Source organism: Bubalus kerabau, chromosome 5, assembly GCF_029407905.1.
Source record: "Bubalus kerabau isolate K-KA32 ecotype Philippines breed swamp buffalo chromosome 5, PCC_UOA_SB_1v2, whole genome shotgun sequence".
Classification (NCBI taxonomy): Eukaryota; Metazoa; Chordata; class Mammalia; order Artiodactyla; family Bovidae; genus Bubalus; species Bubalus kerabau.
The window spans coordinates 12,838,510-12,854,139 of record NC_073628.1 but is presented as its reverse complement, the minus strand read 5'-3'; positions in this window follow the sequence as shown (position 1 = coordinate 12,854,139).

Here is a 15,630-nt window from a genome sequence, read left to right as displayed (position 1 = left end):
ACCTACCTGAGTCTTCTGGTTAAACTTGGAGATCCCATCCTTCCTGCTGGAATTCCTGCACCAGCTGCACTCACTCCTACTGAGTCACAGGGAGAGGGACCACATCCCCCAGAGCCCATTGATTCCACTCTAACTGTGGGTATCATCCCAAGCCAGAGAGCAAATGGCAGGTTATCCAAAAGATGGCCTACTTTAATGGTATTTAAAATACTACCTAATTTGTCTGAGTCCTGGCATATATAGTTCTCTGAGTTCTTTAGCAGAGATGATTCATCAACCTAATTTGGATTTCTGCTGAGGAATCTACAAACTTCCCCATGGGTAACATCTGACTTTTAAGTACCTGATCTCATCCCACAGAATCCAAATGATGGTAATTTTGAGGGGGCAAGGCCTCTAAGGTCCTCGGTGTCACAGCAGCTGTGTGCCAAGTTGTCTACCACTCCCAGTTCTGAGCCCAGGACCCATGAACATCACCAGACAGTTACAGCCCCCTGCCCACCAGAGGCAACCTCAGCATCCTCAGCAACATGCACTTCTGAGCCTCTTGTCCACTGATTGGCACTGGGCTTCAGTCTGGAACAAGTATTCTGGAGCAAGTCCAGTCTCTGTCATCCAAGAGATGGGAAGCTGAACCCTGGGTGGTATGACTCACTCTAAAGCTGCAGGTAAGTTAGTGAATACTTGGGACCCAGGAACTCTGGTTCTCAGGCCAGGAGACTTCCAGAAAAGGAAAAATGAGAGAAAACTCCATTGCATCCACTGATGGGCAGCTCGCAGACAACTGCAGGCACCAGAGTAGAAGTTCCTTTCCCGTTGCCCCTCAACTCTGGTTCCCATTTTATCAGCAGACCTGCCTCCATGTAGCAGCAGGAAAGCAATATTCAGGGCAGTTTCTTTTGGATTCCAGGCACAGTGGGGGGGCCCAGCTGTAGTGACCACAGGAGGCAGTCCTGATGTGGTGACTGACTCACTCGAAACTCAGAATCCCCAGAGCTCCCGCTCCTCATTCAGACACCACAGACCTTTGGGTGACTGGATAACATAAACCTGCATTAAGAGTGAGAAGGATTCTCTTCTCAGCCTTTGGGCATCTTAGATAAATGTCTTATGTTTCCTCAGGGAACCCCTGGCTGAGGGAGGATAAGGTCTGAGACTAGCCTGGATGCAGGGGAATGTGTTTCCTCTTTGATGCTCCAAATAGACCTTGGAGATTCAAAAGCCTTGAAAGAATTACAATCACCCTTATTTTTTTGTAGAGACTTTGGTTTATGAATCTGGTTGGAGAAAAAGGACACAAACTCAGGACAAGGCTGGACATCTCTGGGTCCCAGATGATTGTGAGTTGAGTTCCATCCACCAGGCTTCACCATCAGGTGTTGATGTAATTCACAAGCCACCTTTGAGGAAGCAAAAGAGGAAAGAGATTTTGGGCAGAGAGTAGTGTGGTCAAAGGCCCATGGGATTCATACAGGGCAAGATGAAACAAGAGTCATTACTTGTTTCTTCACTCTATCAGTTCCTTGGCATTTCTACTCCTAAGAACAAGTACATGGAGATAGTCAGAGGCATTGGTGGTGCCCCTGGCACCTGATGCTCCTGGCGATAACCAGTTTGTGGACACGTCACTGAGGCCAAAGCATATTCAGCCTCGTGATAGACCCAGATTCTCCCTTCTTGGGAAGGCTGAAATGCCTCATTGCTGCTAAATCACAACTGAAGCATGGGATGAGTTCATGGTGGTTGACCTGTCGGCCAAGTTCCAAGCATAGTGTAAGGGTTGACAGTGGAAGGGTAGCCATTCCTTAAACTTGGTTACCTTGGTCCTTAGCAGGGGCTACTTCCCACATCTAGAATGTTTTTCTCCCAGGATTTTGCATGGCCAGGTCCTTCACAACATGTAGCATTATCTCAAATGAATCTCTCTCAGGCTTGCTTTCCCTGGCCACTGCACTCTCACATAAACAGACCCTGATCCAACAAGTGCCTAGACACCCCCTCCATCAAACAGTAATTATAATTACCAATGCAGAAAGGTGGAAGAGGGATAAATTGAGAGTTTGAGATTAATATATGTATACTACTTTATTTAACAGATAATCAACAAAGACCTACTGTACAGCACAAGAATTCTGCTCAATAGTCTGTAATATCCTGTATGGGAAAAGAATCTAGGAAAGAATGGATGCATGTCTATGTATAATGGAATAAATTTCTCATACAATTAACATTAATATAATGCTGTAAATAAACTATACTCCTATATAGATCAAAAGTTGATTTTTTTAAAATGCTTACATGTAGAGACCAATGGAGTTCCTTAGACTCTCAGGATTTCAGATATGATGCTGGATATGGCAGAACGGGTGCAGAAATCTAGACATTTTCTGAGGTTACATTTTCCTGAGCTTTGCTGTCTTTTGCTTCTAGTGTCACTTTTGATTTGTCTTTGGAGGATCTAATATGAGGGCTTGGAGGCACCAGCTGGGTGTTAGTTGAAGGATGAGAGGGAGGCGCTAGTGGGAGAGTGAAATCCCATCTCCCTAGCCTGCATTGCGGAGAAGGCAATGGCACCCCACTCCAGTACTCTTGCCTGGAAAATCCCGTGGATGGAGGAGCCTGGTAGGCTGCAGTCCATGGGGTCGCTAAGAGGCAGACATGACTGAGCAACTTCACTTTCACTTTTCACTTTCACGCATTGGAGAAGGAAATGGCAACCCACTCCAGTGTTCTTGCCTGGAGAATCCCAGGGACGGGGGAACCTGGTGGGCTGCCGTCTATGGGGTCACACAGAGTTGGACACGACAGAAGTGACTTAGCAGCAGCAGCAGCAGCCTGCATTGGGGCACTTTTGAGGCAAAACTTACATCCCAATTTCCCTATGGAAACAGGCTGTAGCTTCCCTCTCAATGACTTGCAGGAAATCAGACCCAGACTGGTTTCATCCTTTTTCATGTCCTGCTTTCCCTGAGACCTCACTGGTTTCTCTGGGAGAATATTTTAATATAAATTTATTTATTTTAATTGGAGGAATTTTTTTAAAAACATTTTTGCTTCACTAAGTTTTCATTGCTGCTCAGGACTTCTCTATTATCAGCGAACAGGGGCTACTCTGTTATGGCAGTGCACTGTCTTTTCAATCCTGTGCTTCTCTTGATGTAAATCACAGGCTCTAGGCACTCAGGCTCAGTAGTTGTGGCCCACCGGCTTAGTTGCCCTGGGGCATTTACAATCTTCCCAAACCAGGACTCAAACGCATATCTTAAGCACTGGATCAAAAGGGAAAATACTCTGGAAGGAATTTGAAATAAATCACTTTTACGTGAAACTTGGCACCATGGCCTATTTATGAGGAGAAACATAGAGGATTGTCCCTGTTTCAAGCAACCTCCTGAGATCAGGACTGATTGAGGTTCTCCTCCCAAGGGTTCCTACAGGATCTTGAAACTGTCCTGCCATGTGGCTTCATTCTTGCTTGAGTTTCCGAATCCCACACTAGACCGCAGCTTCCAGAGGGCAGGGCTGTCACTTGACTCACTTCTAAGTATACGTTAGTAGATATTGTCTCATTTAGACCCTAATGTCAAGAAAATGCTAACACAAAGATCAGCTATTCTGAGTGTTAGGTTACAGGTTCAACAACGACTGCAAACCCTAAATAACATTGTCTTAAATACAATACAATTTCAATTATCTTTCATATAATCTTAGTGCAGGTCTCTCCACAGAGATGAGGGCCCACTTCTTTCTTGTCACATCTTCCGCCTGTGCTACTTACCTCTGGTCTAACATGGCTGTTCCAGGCTCCTCTCATTACATGTGCATTCCAGCTAGTGGGACAGAAAATAATACTTCCATTTGGAACTAACATATCACCTCTACTAAAATTCCACTGGCCGAAGACTCTTCCATGGTCATGGCAAACCTGGGGGTGGTGGGCACACAGAAGGGCAGGGGAACGTGATCCTACTGAAGAACATTCATGATGAGTAGCAAGGGCCACCAACCTTCATTCATGTCCCTGTAATTCATTCTTCTTTGGTTATTCCCACACAGCTCTTGGTATGTTTTAGCCTCCAAATATGGATATAGATGAGGTTATGAGAGGAGATGGCCCAGGCTGTACAAATATGGAGAAAACAATAAAGGAAAGAAGATTAGAAAGTATAAAAATGAGATCTAATCTTACTGCATTATGGTCAGAAAAGATCCTTGGAATGATTTCAATTTTTTTGCATTTACCAAGGCTAGATTTATGGCCCAGGATGTGATCTATCCTGGAGAATGTTCCGTGAGCCCTTGAAAAAAAGGAGAAATTCATTGTTTTGGGGTGAAACATCCTATAGATATCAATTAGGTCTAACTGGACTATTGTATCATTTAAAGTTTGTGTATCTTTGTTAATTTTCTGCTTAGTTGATCTGTCCATAGGTGTGAGTGGGGTATTAAAGTCTCCCACTATTATTGTGGGACAGCAGAAGAGACACAGATGTATAGAACAGTCTTTTGGACTCTGTTGGAGAAGGAGAGGGTGGGATGATTTGGGAGAATGGCATTGAAGCATGTATAATATCATATAAGAAATGAATCGCCAGTCTAGATTCGATGCAGGATTCAGGATGCTTGGGGCTGGTGCACTGGGATGACCCCGAGAGATGGTATGAGGAGAGAGGTGGGAGGGGGTTTCAGGACTGGGAACACATGTACACCTGTGGTGGATTCATGTTGATGTATGGCAAAACCAATACAGTATTGTAAAGTAAAATAAACTAAAATTAAAAATAATAATAATAATAATAAAATAAATAAAAAATAAAAAAAGAAATTATAAAAATGCAAAATCTAAATGAAAGCATGGTTAAAATAATAATTTTGCATTTATACAATTTAGGTATAATGGTTGATGAATCAATTTATAAAATAAAAATTAGAGAAATGTAAAATATAAATATATTCACTAAACCCAGCAAAATAGTAAGGCTGTATCATATTAAACACAGAGTAGTATCAGGATTAAGTTTGGATGCACATTGCAAAAAACTAAAACAATGATAACTTTAGAAAGATAAACTTGATTTTTCTCTCCCACTGGAACAAAGCTGGAGGTGGGCCAGCCAGAGCTTGGGTCCTATCCATCTCCAAGGTTACACGATTATCTAATACAACTGCAGGAGTTCCAGCCATCAAAACTACAATCCATACAATAGTTAAGAAGTAGGTGGGGAAGGGAAGAGTCCCATCTCTCAGCTAAATCAGCTCCTTGAAAGCAGGCTTCCAAGAAATCCCTCTTACTGATCTGCTTACATCTCTAAGTTACCTGTCATGACTAAGAGCACGGGTGGGCAGGAAATGCAGTCCTGTAGCTACTGGGCTCATGACTATATAACAAACTATTTTCAGTTTTGAAAGAGAAACAGATAATAGATCATTTTGTAGGTAGCCTGCAGTGTCTGCCTTAAAGAACAAACCTTTTCTGAATGGATTAGGTTGAAGGGCTGGGCACAGTGTGGGAGCCAGGAGGAAGGAACAGTAATGAGAAACAGCTAGATGGACCTGAACTGTGCCCAAGATAAAAGAGGCAGACTGGTCAGTAGAGATCTTCTAAGGACTGAAGTGAGGATTATACACACCACATGACCCAAGTTTTTTTGAAAACTGTTTTTCTAACCCAGGTCCCAAATTTCTCTCAATTCCTCAGCTTCTAAATACCTTGTCTTTATTACCTCACATTCTTACCTACCTGTCTCACCTTCCTTATTTCTGTTCACATCACTTCTCCATCTAGTCCACCAGCATTGCAAGATCCAGTACTGAGGAGTTAGCAACACTTTCTAGAAGTGGGTAGAAACACAATGACTATTTCTACTGTAGTATGTGTTTGTCTTTATCAAGGTCTTCTGAAGGACTGAGATGGCTAGAATTATGGAGATCTCACATTTGAGGCCTTTTAAAAGACATTTCTTGTTACATTGGTCTGTTGGTGGTGATGTAGTCTCATAGTTGTTCTGAGAAAGTATTTCATCTTGTTTTTGATATGTATTTTTCTTGGGTATAGAATTCTGAGTCAATTATATTTCTCTCAGCATTTTAAGATGTGGTGCCAATGTACTCTGGCTAACATTGTTGCATATGCCTAATCTGCTATCTTTCCTATTTTTTTGTTCTACTGTGTCTCTTTTTCCTTCTGGTTACATTTCCTTGGTTGATTGCTTTAAACAATGAATTATCATGCACCTTTGAATAGTTGTCATATTTCTTGTCCTTGAATTAATTGAGCTTCTGTGTTAATGGGTTTAAAGCTTTCATCATATCTGGTAATTTTTCAGCCAATAATTATGAAGTTCTGTTCTCTAGTCTCCTTCTTTCACTTCCTGTAGGATTCCATTTACATATATTTTAGTATTCTTAACGTTGCTTCGAATCTCTGTGATGCACAATTAATTTTTCCCACAGTCTTTCCATTCCTATTTTCCATGTCTGTATTTAACATACTTAGTTTTCTTCAGCTTCATGAATATAAGGATTATTGATGTAGTAAGCATTTTAATGTCTTCCCTGCTAATGATGTAATGTATATTTTAACTGTGTTTTTACTAATTGATTTTTCCCTCATTATGGATATGTTCTTGCTTCTTTATACATCAGAAATATTTTTCTTTTTAAATTTATGTATGTATCTTAATTAGAGGATAATTTATTTACGATATTATGATTGACCTAGGACAAATATTTTCACAATTCATATGGAAATTTTAAATTGGACATGGTAAATTTTACCTTTTGGATGCTGGATATTTTTTAATTTTTATAAATTATTCCTGGCACTGTTTGCAAACACTGTTAATATCTTGGAAACAGTTTATTTTTTGAAGGCTTGCTGTTCAGTTTTTTGTTTAACTGATAAAAGACCAGCAATTAGCCCAGTTTTACTATCCCCCACTAGTAAGGCAATATTGTCTTCAGGCCTATACTGATGTCATGGGAATTATGAGTAATTTCCATGATGGTGGGTGGGGACAGCATTAGACTTGGCTCAATTTGAGACTCAAGGACTGTTCTCTGTAATACTGACCAGTACTATCAACTCTCTGCTGAAAACTGAAGGGGTATCCCCTGCACACTCCCAAAGTTCTCTGTGTGTAGCTCTCTCCTGTGGACCCTAAATATCTAGAGTCTCAAATCTCTCTTCTTGAGGATATTGTTTGTCTCTGCCTAGATACCCGTTCCATGTATGTGTTGGAAACTGTTTCTAGAGTTGGGGCAATTGTAGAGCTCACCTTCTTGTTCCCTGCCTCAGGAATCCACACTCTGCTGCCTGACTTTTGATGTAAAAAAATGATCTTTCTTTTATCTTTTCTACTTTCAAGTTTTTTTGGACAGGAGGATAAATGTGTCCTTTGCTCCTCTATGTCTACCAAAATGGAGGTCCCCCTGCAATCAGAATTCACTGAATGCCTTGTGGATTCTAGGCACTGTGCATGGGTGCAGACTTGACTAGGGATATGTGTTGGGGCCTTGGGGAGCCCTGGTTTGAGGGAGAAACATGACAATTACAACTAGCATTTGCTATGGGGTATGTTCAGTTCAGTTCAGTCGCTCAGTCATGTCCGACTGTTTTCAACCCCATGGACTACAGCACACAGGCTTCCCTGTCCTTCACCAACTCCTGGAGCTTGCTCAAATTCATGTTCATCAAGTCAGTGATGCCATCCAGTCTTCTCATCCTCTATCGTCCTCTTCTCCTCCTGCTTTCAATCTTTCCCAGTAATAAGGTCTTTTCTAATGAGTAAGTTCTTCACATCAGTTGGTCAAAGTATTGGAGCTTCAGCTTCAGCATCGGTCTGTCCAATGAATAGTCAAGATTGATTTCCTTTAGCATTGACTTGTTGGATCTCCTTGTAGTCCAAGGGACTCTCAAGAGTCTTGTCCAACACCACAGTTCAAAACCATCAGTTCTTCATCGCTCACCATTCTTTATGGTCCAACTCTCACATCCATGCATGACAATTGGAAACATCATAGTTTTGATTATACTGAACTTTTTCTGCAAAGTAATACCTCTGCTTTTAAAAATGCTGCTAGGTTTGTCATAGCTTTTCTTCAAACAAGCAAGCAAGTTTTAATTTCATGGCTGCAGTCATCGTCTGCAGTGATTTTGGAGCCCCCCAAAGTAAAGTCTCTCACTGTTTCCATTGTTCCCCCATCTATTTGCCATCAAGTGATGGGACGAAATGCCATGATCTTCATTTTCTGAATGTGGAGTTTAAGCCAAATGTTTCACTCTCCTCTTTCACTTTCATCAAGAGGCTCTTTAGTTTCTCTTCACGTTCTGACACGTGTCTTCTGCATATCTGTGGTTATTGATATTTCTCCCAGCAACTGTGATTCCAGCTTGTGCTTCAGCCAGTTGGGCATTTTGCATGACTTACTCAGCATATAATTTAAATAAGCAGGGTGACAATACACAGCCTTTAACTACTCCTTTCCTGATTTGGAGCCAATATGTTGCTCCAAGTTCAGTTCTAACTGTTGCTTCTTGACCTGCATACAGATTTCTCAGAAGGCAGGTAAGATGGTCTGGTATTCCCATCTCTGTAAGTTTTCCACAGTTTGTTGTGATCCACACAGTCAAAGTCTTTTGCATGGTCAATAAAGCAGAAGTAGGTATATTTCTGGAATTCTCTTGCTTTTTCGAAGATCCAACAGGTGATGGCAATTTGATCTGTGGTTCCTCTGCCTTTTCTTTTTTTTTTTTTTTAAATTTTATTTTATTTTTAAACTTTACATAACTGTATTAGATTTGCCAAATATCAAAATGAATCCGCCACAGGTATACATGTGTTCCCCATCCTGAACCCTCCTCCCTCCTCCCTCCCCATTCCATCCCTCTGGGTCGTCCCAGTGCACCAGCCCCAAGCATCCAGTATCGTGCATCGAACCTGGACTGGCATCTCATTTCATACATGATATTTTACATGTTTCAATGCCATTCTCCCAAATCTTCCCACCCTCTCCCTCTCCCACAGAGTCCATAAGACTGTTCTATACATCAGTGTCTCTTTTGCTGTCTCATACACAGGGTTATTGTTACCATCTTTCTAAATTCCACATATATGCATTAGTATACTGTATTGGTGTTTTTCTTTCTGGCTTACTTCACTCTGTATAATAGGCTCCAGTTTCATCCACCTCATTAGAACTGATTCAAATGTATTCTTTTTAATGGCTGAATAATACTCCATTGTGTATATGTACCACAGCTTTCTTATCCATTCATCTGCTGATGGACATCTAGGTTGTCTCTGCCTTTTCTAAATCCAGCTGGAACATATGGAATTTCACAATTCATGTACTTTTGAAGACTTGCTTGGAGAAATTACTTTGGTACCATGTGACATGAGTGCAACTGTGTGGTAGTTGAACATTCTTTGAAATTGCCTCTCTTTGGGATTGCAATGAAAATGACCTTTCCTTTTTTTTTTTTTTTTTTAAAGAAAATGACCTTTCCAGTCCTGTGGTCACTGCTGAGTTGTCCAAATTTGCTAGCATATTGAGTGCATCACTTTTACATCTTCATCTTTTAGGATTTGAAATAGCTCAAAGGCAATTCCATCACCCCCACTAGTTTTGCACTTAGTTATGCTTCTTAAGGCTGTCTGGAATTCACATTTCAGGATGTCTAGCTCTAAGTGTGGAGAAGCCAATGGCACCCCACTCCAGTACTCTTGCCTAGAAAATTCCATTGACGGAGGAGTCTGGAAGGTTGCAGTCCATGGGGTTCCTGAGGGTTGGACACGAGTGAGTGACTTCACTTTCACTTTTAAATTTCATGCATTGGAGAAGGAAATGGCAACCCACTCCAGTGTTCTTGCCTGGAGAATCCCAGGGATGGGGGAGCCTACTGGGCTGCCATCTATGGGGTCACACAGAGTCAGACACGACTGAAGTGACTTAGCAGCAGCAGCAGCTCTAAGTGAAACACCATCATGGTTATCTGGGTCATTAATATCTTTTTTGTATAGTTCTTCTATATATTCTTTCAACCTCTTCTTAACATATTCTGCTTCTTTTAGGTCCACACCATTTCTGTCATTTATTTGGCCCATCTTTGCATGAAATGAGCTTTCCCTACCTCTAATTTTCTTGAGTAGATCTCTGGTCTTTCCCATTCTATTGTTTTCCTCTATTTCTTTGCACTGATCAGGTAGGAAGGCTTTTTAAAAATCTCTTCTTGCTAGTCTTTGGAACTCTGCATTCAGATGGGTATGTCTTTCTTTTACCATTTGCCTTTGCTTCTCTTCTTTTCTAAGTTAGTTCTAAGGCATCCTCAGACAACCATTTTGCATTTTTGCATTTCATTTTCTTGGGGATGGTCTTAATGAGGTATGTACAGATCAAAAAACGAAGATCACTGCATCCAGTCTCATTATTTCATGGCAAATACATGGAGAAACAATGAAAACAGTGACAGACAGGCTCCAAAGTCACTGCAGTTAATGACGGCAGCTGGGAAAAAAAAGACGCTTGCTCCTTTGAAGAAAAGCTATGAAAAATCTTGACAGCATACTAAAAAGTAGAGACATTACTTTACCATCAAAAGTCTGTATAGTCAAAGCCATGGCTTTTCAAGAAGTTGTGAGAGGATGTGTGAGTTTGACCATAAAGAAAGCTGAGCACCAAAGAATTGATGCTTTTGAACTGTGGTGTTGGACAAGATTCTTGAGAGTCCCTTGGACTGCAATGGAGATCCAACCGTCCATCCTAAAGGAAATCAGTCCTGAATATTCATTGGAAGGACCGATGCTGAGGCTGAACCTCCAGTACTTTGGCCAATTGATGGGTAGAACTGACTCATTATAAAAGACCCCGATGCTGGTAAAGATTAAATGCAGGAGGCAAAGGGGAAGACAGAAGACCAAATTGTTGGATGGCATCAAAAACTTGATGAACATGGGTTTGAGCAAGCTCTGGGAGCTAGTGATGGACAGGGAAGCCTGGCGTGCTGTACCCCATGATATAGCAAAGAGTTGGACATTACTGAGAGACTGAACTGAACTGATGTACAGAGGACAATCAGGGAGCAGGAAGAAGTCTTTAAGGAAGGAGGAAGGAACTATCCCTGGACAGCTGACAATGATGGGTCAGCAAGCAGTTTCAAGCTGGAGAGACTGTAGGGAACCAATTCTATGCCAGGTGGAGAGAATGGTAAGAGAAAGGCAGGGTGGCAGTGCTGGGATTTCCCAGAAGACTAGATCCCTGTTCTACTAAACTTTATCAATGCTCAATATTATTAGGTGTTTGGAAACATGAGTTTTGCTTTGGAAGTGGTAGAGCAATATTCAATGGAAGGACTGATGCTGAAGATGAAGCTCCAACACTTAGTCCATCTGATGTGAAGACCCAGCTCATTGGAAGAGACCCTGATGCTGGGAAAGATTGTGGTCAGAAGGAGAGGGAATAAAAGAATGAGACTGTGAGATGGCATCACTGACTCAAAGACATGCGTTTGAGGAGACTCTGCAAAATAGTGAAAGACAGGGAAGCCTGCTTTGTTGCCAAACATGTAATCACAAAGAGTCAGACATGACTTAGCAACTGAACAATACCAATAAGGACACAGAGTCCACTGAGGGCTCTGGTCCTGGTTGAAGTGGAGAAAGACTTAGGTGGGAAGGGAGGCTTCCCATCCTCTGGTGGAGGTCCTTGAATCCAAGGCAAGGAGCACAAGATTTTGAATGTGTTACCAAACATTGTTTTCTAAAAACACAAAAACTGTTTTCTACAGGAGAGAGAGCTTTGATTTTGTTCTCTAGATTTTACTGAGGGATTTGAAAGGGATCGGGGGCGGGCTGAGTCTGCAAAAACCAGGTGACCAGCTGCTGGAGGGCAAGGTTTGTGGTAGACATTCTGCACTAGGTGGAAAACGAATCCAGAAAAAGTGCCCCTTCTGGCATGTACACGCCAATGTATCACATTATTTCAGCAGATAACTTCAATGTTGTTGTGGGTCAAGCTAGAAATGGACGATGGGTGGTGTGTTTTTGTCAATTCCTGTGAGTAGTTAGATGACTAAATGTCTGGTTACTTCATTGCATGGTTGAAATCATGCTTGGAAAAGAAAACTAGATCAATTCCACACATGTTTGGTTGTTAAACAGCAAGCATAGTAAGGTTTCTAAGGCAACTGTAGGTAATTTAAACATGAGGGGCCAAACAGGGAAAGTTTCATTTAACAGGCTGAGATTGGACTGTACAGGTTGCCATAGTTGTTGCTATGACAAGAAGTCATCTCAGCTACTTGTTGCCATGCTGGAGATGTGGGAAACGGAAAAGAGACCAAAAGCCTTACAACTCTCCTTGCAGTGTGATTTCAGGCTAAAAATAGTTGACAAGGAAAGGCTGACTGGTAAGAATGTGGAAGGGAGTAATCTGAGACAGTAATCTTTAGCTCTTTTGGGAGCCCAGAAAACAGAACATTGTCTCATTCAGAGTTCTGTGTCATGTTTCAGAGATAGATGTCATTTGGCTTGCATCAGTATTTAGCCTTGGAAATGGCAGCTATGACCTTCTCCCCGGGTGGCAGAATAATTCATATTTGTTCCAGACTCAGGAACCCTGAAAGCCCTCTCAGGGCCACTTGTTCTCAGCAGGCACACATGCAATCTAGAAGGTGGAACTATCATCATGGTGCCCATTTTCCAGATGAGAAAACTGAGGTTAAGGGGCTTGATCAAAGTCACACAGCTAAGCACGTGAAAAGCCAAGCACAAACCCAGGGTAACAGTCCTGAAATTGTGTGTTTTTACTCCACACCCACTGGGAGTGGTGGGTGGTCATCTGGCACCAAACTTAGGCAGAAGCAAGCAGTATTCAGACTTAAACTGAAGTAAGTGAGGAAAACCACTAGTCCATTAAGCTATGACCTAAATCAAATCCCTTATGAATTTATAGTGGAGATGAAAAATAGATTCAAGGGATTAGGTCTGGTAGCCTGAAGAACTATGGATGGAGAGGTTTGTAACATTGTATGGTAGGTGGTCACCAAAACCATTCCCAAGAAAAATAAATGTGAGAAAAAATGGGGTTGCCTGAGGAGGCCTTAAAACAGCTGAGAAAATAAGAGAAGTGAAAGGCAAAGGAGAAAAAGAAAGATATACACAATGGAATGCAGAGTTCTGGAGAATAGCAAGGAAAGATAAGAAAGTCTTCATAAGTGAACACTGCAAGAATTAGAGGAAAATAATAGAATTGTAAAGAGTATAGATTGCTTCAGGAATATTGGAGCTACCTGAGTAACACTTCATAAAAGGGTGGGCACAATAAAGGACAGAAAAGGCAAAGACCTAACAGAAGCAGATGAGATTAAGAAGAGGTAGCAAGAATGCACAGAAGAACTGTATGAAAACCTCGATAATGACTGGGATAGTGATGATGCTTGGGTAAAGCACTCATCACTCATGTAAAGCCAGATATACTGGAGTATGAAGTCAAGTGGGCCTTAGGAAGCATCACTACAAACAATGTTAGGAGAGGTGATGTAATTCCAGCTGAGTTGTTTAAAACAACCTAAAGAATGAGACTGTAAATGTGCTGCATTCAATACGTCAGCAAATTTGGAATACTCAGCAGTGGCCACAGTGCTAGAAAAGGTCAGTTTTCATTCCAATCCAAAAGAAATGCAATTCCAAAGAATGTTCAAACTATCATGCAATTGTGCTCATCTCACTTGCTAGCAAGGTAATGTTCAACATCCTTCAAGCTAAGCTTCAACAATACATGAACTGAAGACTTCCATATGTACATACTGGTTTGAGGAACAAGAGATCAAATTGCCAACATCCATTGGATCATAGAGAAAGGGAATCCCAGAAAATATTTTCATATGCTTCACTGATTATGCTAAAGCCTTTCACTGTGTAGACCACAACAAACTGCGGAAATTCTTAAGGAAATGGGAGTACCAGATCACCTTACCTGTCTCCTGAAAAGGCTGTATGTAGCTCAAAAAGCAGCAGTTAGAATAAGACACAGAACAACTGAAAGATTTAAAAGTGGGGAAGCACCGTGACAATGTGTATATTCTCACTCTGGTTATTTAACTTCTATATAGAATACATCATTCGATGTGCTGGACTGCATAATTCCCAAGATGGAATAAAGATTGCTGGGAGAAATGTCAACATCCACAGATATGAAGATGACACTGCCCTAATAGCAGAAAGCAAGAAAGAACTAAAGAGCCTCTTGATGAGGAGAGGAGATGCAAAAACTGGCTTAAAACACAACATTAAAAAACTATTCACAAAAATATACTCAACATTCATGGCATCCTGTCACACCCCTTCATGGCTTATGGATGAGGGAAAAGTGGAAACAGTGGCAGATCTTATTTTCTTGGGCCCCAAAACCACTATGGACCTTGACTGCAGCCACAAAATTAAAAGACACTTGCTGCTTGTAAGGAAGAAAGGCTATGAAAAACCTACACAGTGTATTAAAAAAAAGAGACTCACTTTTTCCAGTAACCAGGTAGAGATGTGCAATCTGGACAATAAAAAAGGGGGAATGGCAAAAAATTGAGCTTTTGAACTGTGGTGCTTGAGAAGATTCTTGAGAGTCCCTTATACAACAAGGAGATCAAACCAGTCAATCTGAAAGGAAGTCAACCTCTAACCCCTGCTGTTTTAGCTGAGCCATCTACTGAGGGCCTCAAGGTGGAAAGAATGGATGTTTCCACTGCAAAAGTGCCTAACCATGGCTGCTCCAAGCAAATAGTTTGTAGCTCCACACCTGGAGGAAGCTCAGAAAGGCTGAAGTCAATGTGTACCCTTGGTCCCCCAATACATGTGTTGCATTCTCCCCAGCATTGGAGGCCAAGCAAGGGGCATTCTGGGCCCTGGAGGAAGGGGATGGCTCAGGGATCCACTGGGGCCACCACTAACCAAGTAGGACTGGAAAGGACAGAGCAGGCATATGTGGCAGAGTGCTGGTGACAGGGGTGTGGCAACAAGAGGGAACCAGCTCTGCATGAATTACCTCACCCAAAATCCCCTGGAGAAGAAGCCCAGTGATAAGATCATCTGAGATGGGATGAAGAGAGTCTATTTCATTACCCCTTATAATTCCTCTGAATGAGGAGGTGGTGGAGTAGGTGGGTCATCACAAACTCTTCCATGCCCTAGACCATCTGCCAGTCGCTATCCTTTGGGCTGCTTCTCCCCAGCTTCAGTCATGTAGTTCGGGAGGAAATTGACAATCATGTGTGCTGCTGGGTCAGGGCCAAAAACCATGTAAAGCCAGTGATAAGTCCTCATGTCCCTGCCAGAATGCCTAATCTGGGGCTGTACATGTGATCTGAGGTGGGTCATTCAGAGAACACCCTTGAACTCTGATGTCTGCAATCTTCTTTCCTTACTAGGTGATGTCTTCGGGATTTAAAACCCTAGGGCAGGTAGCTTGGACTCCCTCACTAGGTGTAGAAGCCTTAAGGAAGAAAGTTGCCAGGCTAAGACCATCAAAGAAGTGTGAAGGGAAAGAGCAAGAGTGAGAGAGAATTGATGACTTCTCATTTCTTGGGTCCAGTCACTGAAATCTTTGTATTTGCTCTGATTCTTGTGTCCTGGATTCCCA